Genomic DNA, 13,836 nt, shown 5'->3' with positions numbered 1-13,836 from the left:
AAGGGCTGCATCCCTGAGCCACGCGTCCCCCGGAGTGCTCCCCCCGCAGGGGGCTCCGCGAGGTGTCGCGGCGGCAGGGTCGCTCGCCTTCTTCCGCCTCGGACCGTCTGCGCGAAGCCAACCTCCCGGCGGGAGGGTAGACCGAAGGGGGTCGCCCGTCCTTGTGACCCCGCGGAGGGGGCCAAGGGCGGGACTCTGGCTCGGGGGACGGGAGGGGCGCCCGCGCGTCCCCTTCCCCGTCGCCGAGAGCCGTACGCCGGCGTGTGGACCTGCTCGCCGGAGTTCGTCCGGGGCTCGGTAGGGGTGCTCGGCCCTTGAGGTCCTGCCCCGGACAGGGGCGCGGCGAGGGTCCCCTGGCCGCGTCGGCTCTCACGTCGACCCACTCTCTCGCGTGGGATGGCGGCGCGGAAGGCCTCGGCCCGGCATCTCGGAGGGGGGTCGCCCGGGCGGGCAAGCCGGCCAGCCTGCTGGCCCCGCGGCCTGCGCAGGCGGGGTGGGGGGGACTCTTGCTCTCGGTGGCTCTGCCCCAGGAGGGTGCGGGGTGGCGGCAGAGGGGAGGCCGCCGCGGGTGCTTCGAGTTTGAGAAATACTCACTTGGTCAGAGACCGCACACCGCTCGTTCCCTTATATGCAAAAAAGGTGTTCGTCCTGACGTTTTGCGAGGCCTTATTTTACCGTCGTCGGCGCTATCAGGGGAAACACGCCCGCTCCTTCCGTCTCCCTGGAACCGCGCCTCGGCCCCGAGGGCCCAGGTTCAACCTCATACCGGTTCTCACGACATGCATCGACACTCGGTGCAACTCCAGCAGCCGCAGCTCCCGCCGGCCCGGCCAGCCAGGTACGCACCCCTGGTCGGCGCTTGGAGCGTTTGCACTTTGTCGTTTTTTTCTCCAAGACTCCTATCTGCCAACTGCTGTGGACTTCAGCGGTGGCTGCCGCGGGCTATGCGCGGCCTCCTGGGGGTCCCGCCTGCCCGCGCAGGCAGCTAGGACGGGGTTATCAGCAAAGCCTGTGAGGCGCTCTCATGGGGAGGGGGGGCTCCGCAGCCCCCCAAGGTGGCTTCGTACACCTCTTGAACGTTGCGGCCCGGCCGCTCGGAGAGAGCGGTGTCTACCCGGGCAGACAGCCTGTCGGCCCCGCGGCCTGGGCAGGCGGAGCAGGTACTCTTGCGCTCGGGGGCTCTGCTCGGCCCGGAGAGTTGTGTGCGGGGCGCCGTCGCCTCGCTGGAACCAGGGGCGTCGTGACGTTCGCGCGCGCCTAGCCGCCGCCAGAACAGGCCAGAAAGGTTGAGCTGCATACGGATCTAAGCCGTTGCCCAAACTAACTCTGGCCCGTGTGACACAGCCGCGCGCGCGCTTTCCTACGACACTCGACCGCCGGGCTCCCTCGGCCTGGGAGGCACTCTCGGGGCGGGGGGCACCGCAGCCCCCCAAGGTGGCTTCGTACACCTCTTGAACGTGGCGCCCGGCCGCTCGGAGAGCGGGGTCTACCCGGGCAGACAGCCTGTTGGCCCCGCGGCCTGGACAGGCGGAGCGGGGACACTTGCGCTCGGGGGCTCTGCTCCAAGGAGCGAGAGCGGCCACTCTGCTCGGCCCGGAGAGTGGGGTGCGGGGCGCCGTCGCATCGCTGGAGCCAGGGGCGTCGTGCCGTGCGCGCACGCCTAGCCGCCGCCAGAACAGGCCGGAAAGGTTGAGCTGCATACGGATCTAAGCCGTTGCCCAAACTAACTCTGGCCCGTGTGACCGACACAGCCGCGCACGCGCTTTCCTACGACACTCGACCGCCGGGCTCCCTCGGCCTGGGAGGCACTCTCGGGGCGGGGGGCACCGCAGCCCCCCAAGGTGGCTTCCGTACACCTCTTGAACGTTGGGGCCCGGCCGCTCGGAGAGCGGGGTCTACCCGGGCAGACAGCCTGTCGGCCCCGCGGCCTGGACAGGCGGAGCGGGGACTCTTGCGCTCGGGGGCTCTGCTCCAAGGAGCGAGAGCGGCCGCTCTGCACGGCCCGGAGAGCGGGGTGCGGGGCGCCGTCGCCTCGCTGGAACCAGGGGCGTCGTGACGTTCGCGCGCGCCTAGCCGCCGCCAGAACAGGCCGGAAAGGTTGAGCTGCATACGGATCTAAGCCGTTGCCCAAACTAACTCTGGCCCGTGTGACCGACACAGCCGCGCACGCGCTTTCCTACGACACTCGACCGCCAGGCTCCCCTCGGCCTGGGAGGCACTCTCGGGGCGGGGGGCACCGCAGCCCCCCAAGGTGGCTTCGTACACCTCTTGAACGTGGCGCCCGGCCGCTCGGAGAGCGGGGTCTACCCGGGCAGACAGCCTGTCGGCCCCGCGGCCTGGACAGGCGGAGCGGGGACACTTGCACTCGGGGGCTCTGCTCCAAGGAGCGAGAGCGGCCACTCTGCTCGGCCCGGAGAGTGGGGTGCGGGGCGCCGTCGCATCGCTGGAGCCAGGGGCGTCGTGCCGTGCGCGCACGCCTAGCCGCCGCCAGAACAGGCCGGAAAGGATGAGCTTCATACGGATCTAAGCCGTTGCCCAAACTACCTCTGGCCCCTGTGACCGACACAGCCGTGGCACGCGCTTTCCTACGACACTCGACCGCCGGGCTCCCTCGGCCTGGGAGGCACTCTCGGGGAGGGGGGCACCGCAGCCCCCCCAAGGTGGCTTCCGTACACCTCTTGAACGTTGGGGCCCGGCCGCTCGGAGAGCGGGGTCTACCCGGGCAGACAGCCCGTCGGCCCCGCGGCCTGGACAGGCGGAGCGGGGACAAGCCAAGGCTACCGGCGGGCGGGATCGACCGGGTAGCCGCCGTGGGGAACACAACTTGGACGTCTCGCGCCGTCGCGGACCACCGTCCTCCGTCTCTCTCTCCCTCTCTCGGAAGGGAGGCCGCCCGAGGCGCACGGGCCTCGGACGGCCAGGGGTGGAAGGGCTCCACCCCAAGGTGGCTTCCGTACACCTCTTGAACGTTGGGGCCCGGCCGCTCGGTGAGAGCGGGGTCTACCCGGGCAAACAGCCCGTCGGCCACGCGGCCTGGACAGGCGGAGCGGGGGCAAGCCAAGGCTACCGGCGGGCGGGATCGACCGGGTAGCCGCCGTGGGGAACACAACTTGGACGTCTCGCGCCGTCGCGGACCACCGTCCTCCGTCTCTCTCTCCCTCTCTCGGAAGGGAGGCCGCCCGAGGCGCACGGGCCTCGGACGGCCAGGGGTGGAAGGGCTCCACCCCAAGGTGGCTTCCGTACACCTCTTGAACGTTGGGGCCCGGCCGCTCGGTGAGAGCAGGGTCTACCCGGGCAAACAGCCTGTCGGCCACGCGGCCTGGACAGGCGGAGTGGGGGCAAGCCAAGGCTACCGGCGGGCGGGATCGACCGGGTAGCCGCCGTGGGGAACACAACTTGGACGTCTCGCGCCGTCGCGGACCACCGTCCTCCGTCTCTCTCTCCCTCTCTCGGAAGGGAGGCCGCCCGAGGCGCACGGGCCTCGGACGGCCAGGGGTGGAAGGGCTCCACCCCAAGGTGGCTTCCGTACACCTCTTGAACGTTGGGGCCCGGCCGCTCGGTGAGAGCGGGGTCTACCCGGGAAGACAGCCCGTCGGCCCCGCGGCCTGGACAGGCGGAGCGGGGACAAGCCAAGGCTACCGGCGGGCGGGATCGACCGGGTAGCCGCCGTGGGGAACACAACTTGGACGTCTCGCGCCGTCGCGGACCACCGTCCTCCGTCTCTCTCTCCCTCTCTCGGAAGGGAGGCCGCCCGAGGCGCACGGGCCTCGGACGGCCAGGGGTGGAAGGGCTCCACCCCAAGGTGGCTTCCGTACACCTCTTGAACGTTGGGGCCCGGCCGCTCGGTGAGAGCGGGGTCTACCCGGGCAAACAGCCCGTCGGCCACGCGGCCTGGACAGGCGGAGCGGGGGCAAGCCAAGGCTACCGGCGGGCGGGATCGACCGGGTAGCCGCCGTGGGGAACACAACTTGGACGTCTCGCGCCGTCGCGGACCACCGTCCTCCGTCTCTCTCTCCCTCTCTCGGAAGGGAGGCCGCCCGAGGCGCACGGGCCTCGGACGGCCAGGGGTGGAAGGGCTCCACCCCAAGGTGGCTTCCGTACACCTCTTGAACGTTGGGGCCCGGCCGCTCGGTGAGAGCAGGGTCTACCCGGGCAAACAGCCTGTCGGCCACGCGGCCTGGACAGGCGGAGTGGGGGCAAGCCAAGGCTACCGGCGGGCGGGATCGACCGGGTAGCCGCCGTGGGGAACACAACTTGGACGTCTCGCGCCGTCGCGGACCACCGTCCTCCGTCTCTCTCTCCCTCTCTCGGAAGGGAGGCCGCCCGAGGCGCACGGGCCTCGGACGGCCAGGGGTGGAAGGGCTCCACCCCAAGGTGGCTTCCGTACACCTCTTGAACGTTGGGGCCCGGCCGCTCGGTGAGAGCAGGGTCTACCCGGGCAAACAGCCTGTCGGCCACGCGGCCTGGACAGGCGGAGTGGGGGCAAGCCAAGGCTACCGGCGGGCGGGATCGACCGGGTAGCCGCCGTGGGGAACACAACTTGGACGTCTCGCGCCGTCGCGGACCACCGTCCTCCGTCTCTCTCTCCCTCTCTCGGAAGGGAGGCCGCCCGAGGCGCACGGGCCTCGGACGGCCAGGGGTGGAAGGGCTCCACCCCAAGGTGGCTTCCGTACACCTCTTGAACGTTGGGGCCCGGCCGCTCGGTGAGAGCGGGGTCTACCCGGGAAGACAGCCCGTCGGCCCCGCGGCCTGGACAGGCGGAGCGGGGACAAGCCAAGGCTACCGGCGGGCGGGATCGACCGGGTAGCCGCCGTGGGGAACACAACTTGGACGTCTCGCGCCGTCGCGGACCACCGTCCTCCGTCTCTCTCTCCCTCTCTCGGAAGGGAGGCCGCCCGAGGCGCACGGGCCTCGGACGGCCAGGGGTGGAAGGGCTCCACCCCAAGGTGGCTTCCGTACACCTCTTGAACGTTGGGGCCCGGCCGCTCGGTGAGAGCGGGGTCTACCCGGGCAAACAGCCCGTCGGCCACGCGGCCTGGACAGGCGGAGCGGGGGCAAGCCAAGGCTACCGGCGGGCGGGATCGACCGGGTAGCCGCCGTGGGGAACACAACTTGGACGTCTCGCGCCGTCGCGGACCACCGTCCTCCGTCTCTCTCTCCCTCTCTCGGAAGGGAGGCCGCCCGAGGCGCACGGGCCTCGGACGGCCAGGGGTGGAAGGGCTCCACCCCAAGGTGGCTTCCGTACACCTCTTGAACGTTGGGGCCCGGCCGCTCGGTGAGAGCAGGGTCTACCCGGGCAAACAGCCTGTCGGCCACGCGGCCTGGACAGGCGGAGTGGGGGCAAGCCAAGGCTACCGGCGGGCGGGATCGACCGGGTAGCCGCCGTGGGGAACACAACTTGGACGTCTCGCGCCGTCGCGGACCACCGTCCTCCGTCTCTCTCTCCCTCTCTCGGAAGGGAGGCCGCCCGAGGCGCACGGGCCTCGGACGGCCAGGGGTGGAAGGGATCCACCCCCCGCGGGAAGGGGACGCGCGGCGGCACCCGGACGCGGGAGCGTTGACCCGGGGGTCTTTACTCCGCCGAGGCGTAGCCCGGAGAAGGAGCGAGACCGGCCGGCGGGGGTGGAACACCCCCTCATGCCTCGCTCCTTCTGGGGATAAAGCGCGTCGTCCGCAGGCCGCCGTCCCCTATCCCCGCCCTGGACCGCCCGCATCGGCCGGAGCCCGAGGGGACAGGCGGGGGTCCTTCGCTTTCGGGAAAACCGTCACCAAACGTGGGGCCCGTGGCCCCGCTCTCGGCCGCCCTGAGGCGGGAGAGCCCGGATCGTTCTCTCTCTCGGCGTCGGCCCCACCGACGCCGTCGCACGGTGGCCTGGGAAAGGGCTGCACCCCCTGCGCCACGCTTCTCCCCCGGAGTACTCCCCCCGCAGGGGGCTCCGCGGGGTGTCCCGACGCGCAGAGTCGCTCGCCTTCTTCCGCGGGGGACGGGAGGGACGCCCACGCGCGTCCCTTCCCCATCCTCGAGAGCCGTACGCGCCGAGGGTGAACCCGCTCGCCGGGGCGCCGGGGAGCAGGGCCCTTGTGGTCCTTCCCCGGACATGGGCGCGGCGAGGGTCCCCCGGCCGCGACGGCTCTCCCGTTGACCCACTCTCTCGCCTTGGGTGGTGGTGATGGAGGCGGCTGCCTACGCCTCAGCCCGGCATCTCGGAGGGGGGTCGCCCGGGCAGCCAGCCAGCCAGCCTGTTGGCCCCGCGGCCTGCACAGGCGGAGTGGGGACACTTGCGCTCTATGACTCTGCTCCCAGGGAGGTGGCAGAGGGGCGGCCGCGGTGCTTTGACTTTGAGCGGTCCCCACTCCAGCACTCTGAGAAATAGTCACTTTGTCAAAGACCGCACACCGCTCGTTCCCTTATATGCAAAAAAGGTGTTCGTCCTGACGTTTTGCGAGCCCTTATTTTACCGTCGTCGGCGCTATCAGGGGAAACAGGCCCGCTCCTTCCGCCTTCATGGAACCGTAGCTCGGCCCCGAGGGCCCAGGATTACCCTCATACCGGTTCTCACGACATGCGTCGACACTCGGCTCGGCCCCGGCAGCCGCAGCTCCCGCCGGCCCGGCCAGCCGGGTCCGCACCCCTGGCCGGCGCCTGGAGCGTCTGGACTTTGTCGTTTTCTCTCCAAGACTCGTCTCTGCCAACTGCCGTGGACTTCGGCGGGGGCTGCCGCGGGCTGTGCCCGGCCTCTTGGGGGTCCCGCCTGCCCGCGCAGGCAGCTAGGACAGGGTTATCAGCGCTCTCAGGGGGGCCTCCGCAGACCCCCCACAGGTGGCTTCGTACACCTCTTGAACGTGGCGCCCGGCCGCTCGGTGAGAGCGGGGTCTTCCCAGGCAAGCCGCCTGTGGGCCCCGCGGCCTGGACAGGCGGAGCGGAGACAAGCCCAGGCTACCGGTAGGATCGACCGGCTGGCAGTCGTGGTGGAGCAACGGGGACGCCTCGCGCCGCCGCGGGCCGCCGTCCTCCGTCTCTCTCCCACTCTCGGAGGCAGGCCGCCCGAGGCCAACGGGCCTCGGACGGCGTGGGGTGGAAGGGCTCCACCCCAGGGGAAGAAAACACGCCCGCGCGCGTTTGCACAGTCTGCCCCGGCCCGGCATCTCGGAGGGGGGTCGCCCGGGCAGCCAGCCAGCCTGTCGGCCCCGCGGCCTGCACAGGCGGAGTGGGGACCCTCGCGCTCGATGACTCTGCTCCCAGGGAGGTGGCAGAGGGGCGGCCGCGGTGCTTTGACTTTGAGCGGTCCCCACTCCGCACATTGAGAAATAGTCACTTTGTCAAAGACCGCACACCGCTCGTTCCCTTATATGCAAAAAAGGTGTTCGTCCTGACGTTTTGCGAGGCCCTAATTTACCGCCGTCGGCGCTATCAGGGGAAACGGGCCCGCTCCTTCCGCCCTCCTGGAACCGTGCCTCGGCCCGGAGCGACCAGGATTACCCTCATACCGGTTCTCACGACATGCATTGACACTCGGCTCAGCCCCGGCAGCCGCAGCTCCCGCCGGCCCGGCCAGCCGGGTCCGCCCCCCGTGGCCGGCGCCTGGAGCGTTTGGACTTTGTCGTTTTTTCAAAGACTCATCTCTGCCAACTGCCCTGGGCTTCAGCAGTGGCTGCCGCGGGCTGTGCACGGCCTCCTGGGGGAGTCCCGCCTGCCCGCGCAGGCAGCTAGGACAGGGTTATCAGCGCTCTCAGGGGGGCCTCCGCAGACCCCCCACAGGTGGCTTCGTACACCTCTTGAACGTGGCGCCCGGCCGCTCGGAGAGCGGGGTCTACCCGGGCAGCCAGCCGGCCTGTCGGCCCCGCGGCCTGGACAGGCGGAGTGGGGACACTCGCGCTCGATGACTCTGCTCCCAGGGAGGTGGCAGAGGGGCGGCCGCGGTGCTTTGACTTTGAGCGGCCCCCACTCCCTTCCCAGCACTCTGAGAAATAGTCACTTTGTCAAAGACCGCACACCGCTCGTTCCCTTATATGCAAAAAAGGTGTTCGTCCTGACGTTTTGCGAGGCCTTAATTTACCGCCGTCGGCGCTATCAGGGGGAACAGGCCCGCTCCTTCCGCCTTCCTGGAACCGTGCCTCGGCCCCGAGGGCCCAGGATTACCCTCATACCGGTTCTCACGACAAGCATCGACACTCGGCTCAGCCCCAGCCGCCGCAGCTCCCGCCGGCCCGGCCAGCCGGGTCCGCCCTCCGTGGCCGGCGCCTGGAGCGTTTGGACTTTGTCGTTTTTCTCAAAGACTCATCTCTGCCAACTGCCGTGGGATTCAGCAGGGGCTGCCACGGCTGTTCCCCGCCTCCTGGGTGTCCTGCCCTGCAACACCGGAGGGTCAGGGGGGGTCTTGAGCAACTACTGGTAGGTGCAGCACCTCGGGGGCCCTCTGCAGCCAGCACACTGCTGCCAACAGCCCGCTCCCCATCACCAGCCAGCCCCTTCTGCATACATCTGGCGGGGGTGCTTTTTTGACTTCCCCCATTTTGGCCTATGGGGAAAAGCCAGGGGGAAAACCTCCAGAGTCAGGCCAACCTCCTGGAACTCCAGCTCGGCCTGGAGCTACTGGTTTGCCCCCTTCCCGGTTCTCAGGACATGCCTTGACACTCGGCTCTTCCCCAGCCGCCGCAGCTCCCCTCGGCCCGGCCAGCCGGGTCCGCCCCCCTGACCGGCGCCCGGAGCAGTTTGGACTTTGTCGTTTTTTTTCTCCAAGACTCATCTCTGCCAACTGCCAAGGACTTCAGCAGGGGCTGCCACCTGCTGTTCCCCGCCAATGGGTGTCCTACCCTGCAACACCGGAGGCTCAGGCAGGGTCTTGAGCAACTGCTGGTAGGTGCTCTCAGGGGGCCCCTCCACACCCCCAGGCCCACATCCAGGGCCTCCCTCCCGGCCCCTGGAGCAGCCAGCACCCCCTCACCGTCAGCACTCTCTCCCCGTTGGGACTGTGAAACTTTTCTGACCGTGCAAGCTTCGTCAAACGGCAAGGGGGCAACCGGCGTTCTGTGCCCGGCCTCCTGGGGTCCTGCCCGGGCACATCGGAGGCTCAGCCTGGGTTTTCAGCCACCACGGGCAGGTGCACTCAGGGGGCCCTCCGCAGCCGCCCATGCACACCTCTGCAGCCAGCACACCGCTGCCAACAGCCCGCTCCCCATCACCAGCCAGCCCCTTCTGCATACATCTGGCGGGGGTGCTTTTTTGACTTCCCCCCTTTTGGCCTATGGGGAAAAGCCAAGGGGAAAACCTCCAGAGTCAGGCCGACCTCCTGGAACTAGAGCTCGGCCTGGAGCCACCGGTTTGTCCCCTTCCCGGTTCTCAGGACCTGCACTGACACTCGGCTCAGCACCGGCAGCTGCAGCCCCCGCCGGCCCGGCCAGCCGGGTCCGCACCCCTGGCCGGCACGCCTGGAGCGTTTGGACTTTGTCATTTTCATGACTTGTCTCCTCAGACATTGTCCGACTGCAAGGGGGGCGGCCGCGGTCCGTGCCCAGCCTCCAGGGGTTGCCCCCGGCCCCTGGAGCAGCCAGCACCCCCTCGCCGTCACCACTCTCTCCCCATTGGGACTTTGAAACTTTTCTGACCGTGCAAGCTTCGTCAAACGGCAAGGGGGCAACCGGCGTTCTGTGCCCGGCCTCCTGGGGTCCTGCCCGGGCACATCGGAGGCTCAGCCTGGGTTTTCAGCCACCACGGGCAGGTGCACTCAGGGGGCCCTCCGCAGCCGCCCATGCACACCTCTGCAGCCAGCACACCGCTGCCAACAGCCCGCTCCCCATCACCAGCCAGCCCCTCTGCATACATCTGCTGGGGGTGCTTTTTTGACTTCCCCCATTGTGGCCAATGGGAAAATGCCAAGGGGAAAACCTCCGGAGTCAGGCCCACCTCCTGGAACTCCATCCCGGCCTGGAGCTACTAGTTTGTCCCCTTTCCGGTTCTCAGGACATGCATTGACACTCGGCTCTTCCCAAGCCGCCGCAGCTCCCGCCGGCCCGTCCAGCCGGGTCCGCACCCCTGGCCGGCGCCTGGAGCGTTTGGACTTTGTCGTTTTTCCTCAAAGACTCATCTCTGCCAACTGCCCTGGGCTTCAGCAGTGGCTGCCGCGGGCTGTGCACGGCCTACTGGGGGGTCCCGCCTGCCCGCGCAGGCAGCTAGGACAGGGCTCTCAGCAAGGGCTTGGAGGCGGTGTCAGGGGGGCCTCCGCAGCACCCCCAAGGTGGCTTCCTACACCTCTCGAACGTTGGGGCCCGGCCGCTCGGAGAGCGGGGTCTGCCCGGGCAGCCAGCCAGCCTGTCGGCCCCGCGGCCTGGACAGGCGGAGTGGGGACACTCGCGCTCGATGACTCTGCTCCCAGGGAGGTGGCAGAGGGGCGGCCGCGGTGCTTTGACTTTGAGCGGTCCCCACTCCTCAGCACATTGAGAAATAGTCACTTTGTCAAGGACCGCACACCGCTCGTTCCCTTATATGCAAAAAAGGTGTTCGTCCTGACGTTTTGCGAGGCCCTAATTTACCGCCGTCGGCGCTATCAGGGGAAACGGGCCCGCTCCTTCCGCCCTCCTGGAACCGTGCCTCGGCCCGGAGCGACCAGGATTACCCTCATACCGGTTCTCACGACATACATCGACACTCGGCTCAGCCCCGGCAGCCGCAGCTCCCGCCGGCCCAGCCAGCCGGGTCCGCCACCCTGGCCGGCACGCCTGGAGCGTTTGGACTTTGTCGTTTTTTCAAAGACTCATCCCTGCCAACGACTTCAGCAGGGGCTGCCACCTGCTGTTCCCCGCCAATGGGTGTCCTGACCTGCAACACCGGAGGGTCATGGGGGGTCTTGAGCAACTACTGGTAGGTGCAGCACCTCGGGGGCCCTCTGCAGCCAGCACACTGCTGCCAACAGCCCGCTCCCCGTCACCCCCCAGCCCCTCTGCATACATCTGCCGGGGGTGCTTTTTTGACTTCCCCCATGTTGGCCTATGGGGAAAAGCCAGGGGGAAAACCTCCAGAGTCAGGCCGACCTCCTGGAACCCTAGCCCGGCCTGGAGCTACTGGTTTGCCCCCTTCCCGGTTCTCAGGACATGCCTTGACACTCGGCTCTTCCCCAGCCGCCGCAGCTCCCGTCGGCCCGGCCAGCCGGGTCCGCCCCCCTGACCGGCGCCTGGAGCAGTTTGGACTTTGTCATTTTTTTCAAAGACTCATCTCTGCCAAGGACTTCAGCAGGGGCTGCCACCTGCTTTTCCCCGCCAATGGGTGTCCTGCCCTGCAACACCGGAGGCTCAGGCAGGGTCTTGAGCAACTGCTGGTAGGTGCTCTCAGGGGGCCCCGCCACACCCCCAGGCCCACCTCCAGGGCCTCCCTCCCGGCCCCTGGAGCAGCCAGCACCCCCCTCACCGTCAGCACTCTCTCCCCGTTGGGACTTTGAAACTTTTCTGACCGTGCAAGCTTCATCAAACGGCAAGGGGGCAACCGGCGTTCTGTGCCCGGCCTCCTGGGGTCCTGCCCGGGCACATCGGAGGCTCAGCCTGGGTTTTCAGCCACCACGGGCAGGTGCACTCGGGGGGCCCTCCGCAGCCGCCCATGCACACCTCTGCAGCCAGCACACCGCTGCCAACAGCCCGCTCCCCATCACCAGCCAGCCCCTCTGCATACATCTGCTGGGGGTGCTTTTTTGACTTCCCCCATTGTGGCCAATGGGAAAATGCCAAGGGGAAAACCTCCGGAGTCAGGCCCACCTCCTGGAACTCCATCCCGGCCTGGAGCTACTAGTTTGTCCCCTTTCCGGTTCTCAGGACATGCATTGACACTCGGCTCTTCCCAAGCCGCCGCAGCTCCCGCCGGCCCGTCCAGCCGGGTCCGCACCCCTGGCCGGCGCCTGGAGCGTTTGGACTTTGTCGTTTTTCCTCAAAGACTCATCTCTGCCAACTGCCCTGGGCTTCAGCAGTGGCTGCCGCGGGCTGTGCACGGCCTACTGGGGGGTCCCGCCTGCCCGCGCAGGCAGCTAGGACAGGGCTCTCAGCAAGGGCTTGGAGGCGGTGTCAGGGGGGCCTCCGCAGCACCCCCAAGGTGGCTTCCTACACCTCTCGAACGTTGGGGCCCGGCCGCTCGGAGAGCGGGGTCTGCCCGGGCAGCCAGCCAGCCTGTCGGCCCCGCGGCCTGGACAGGCGGAGTGGGGACACTCGCGCTCGATGACTCTGCTCCCAGGGAGGTGGCAGAGGGGCGGCCGCGGTGCTTTGACTTTGAGCGGTCCCCACTCCTCAGCACATTGAGAAATAGTCACTTTGTCAAGGACCGCACACCGCTCGTTCCCTTATATGCAAAAAAGGTGTTCGTCCTGACGTTTTGCGAGGCCCTAATTTACCGCCGTCGGCGCTATCAGGGGAAACGGGCCCGCTCCTTCCGCCCTCCTGGAACCGTGCCTCGGCCCGGAGCGACCAGGATTACCCTCATACCGGTTCTCACGACATACATCGACACTCGGCTCAGCCCCGGCAGCCGCAGCTCCCGCCGGCCCAGCCAGCCGGGTCCGCCACCCTGGCCGGCACGCCTGGAGCGTTTGGACTTTGTCGTTTTTTCAAAGACTCATCCCTGCCAACGACTTCAGCAGGGGCTGCCACCTGCTGTTCCCCGCCAATGGGTGTCCTGACCTGCAACACCGGAGGGTCATGGGGGGTCTTGAGCAACTACTGGTAGGTGCAGCACCTCGGGGGCCCTCTGCAGCCAGCACACTGCTGCCAACAGCCCGCTCCCCGTCACCCCCCAGCCCCTCTGCATACATCTGCCGGGGGTGCTTTTTTGACTTCCCCCATGTTGGCCTATGGGGAAAAGCCAGGGGGAAAACCTCCAGAGTCAGGCCGACCTCCTGGAACCCTAGCCCGGCCTGGAGCTACTGGTTTGCCCCCTTCCCGGTTCTCAGGACATGCCTTGACACTCGGCTCTTCCCCAGCCGCCGCAGCTCCCGTCGGCCCGGCCAGCCGGGTCCGCCCCCCTGACCGGCGCCTGGAGCAGTTTGGACTTTGTCATTTTTTTCAAAGACTCATCTCTGCCAAGGACTTCAGCAGGGGCTGCCACCTGCTTTTCCCCGCCAATGGGTGTCCTGCCCTGCAACACCGGAGGCTCAGGCAGGGTCTTGAGCAACTGCTGGTAGGTGCTCTCAGGGGGCCCCGCCACACCCCCAGGCCCACCTCCAGGGCCTCCCTCCCGGCCCCTGGAGCAGCCAGCACCCCCCTCACCGTCAGCACTCTCTCCCCGTTGGGACTTTGAAACTTTTCTGACCGTGCAAGCTTCATCAAACGGCAAGGGGGCAACCGGCGTTCTGTGCCCGGCCTCCTGGGGTCCTGCCCGGGCACATCGGAGGCTCAGCCTGGGTTTTCAGCCACCACGGGCAGGTGCACTCGGGGGGCCCTCCGCAGCCGCCCATGCACACCTCTGCAGCCAGCACACCGCTGCCAACAGCCCGCTCCCCATCACCAGCCAGCCCCTCTGCATACATCTGCCGGGGGTGCTTTTTTGACTTCCCCCATTTTGGCCAATGGGAAAAGCCAGGGGGAAAACCTCCAGAGTCAGGCCGACCTCCTGGAACTCCAGCTCGGCCTGGAGCTACTGGTTTGTCCCCTTCCCGGTTCTCAGGACATGCATCGACACTCGGCTCAGCCCCGGCAGCCGCAGCCCCCGCCAGCCCGGCCAGCCGGGTCCGCCCCCCTGGCCGGCGCCTGGAGCGTTTGGACTTTGTCATTTTCATGACTTGTCTCCTCGAACTTTGTTCGACTGCAAGGGGGTGTGCCCAGCCTCCAGGGGTTGCCCCCGGCCCCTGGAGCAGCCAGCTCCCC

Source organism: Eleutherodactylus coqui, unplaced genomic scaffold (assembly GCF_035609145.1).
Source record: "Eleutherodactylus coqui strain aEleCoq1 unplaced genomic scaffold, aEleCoq1.hap1 HAP1_SCAFFOLD_867, whole genome shotgun sequence".
Lineage (NCBI taxonomy): Eukaryota > Metazoa > Chordata > Amphibia > Anura > Eleutherodactylidae > Eleutherodactylus > Eleutherodactylus coqui.
Note: the sequence above shows the minus strand (reverse complement) of the source record.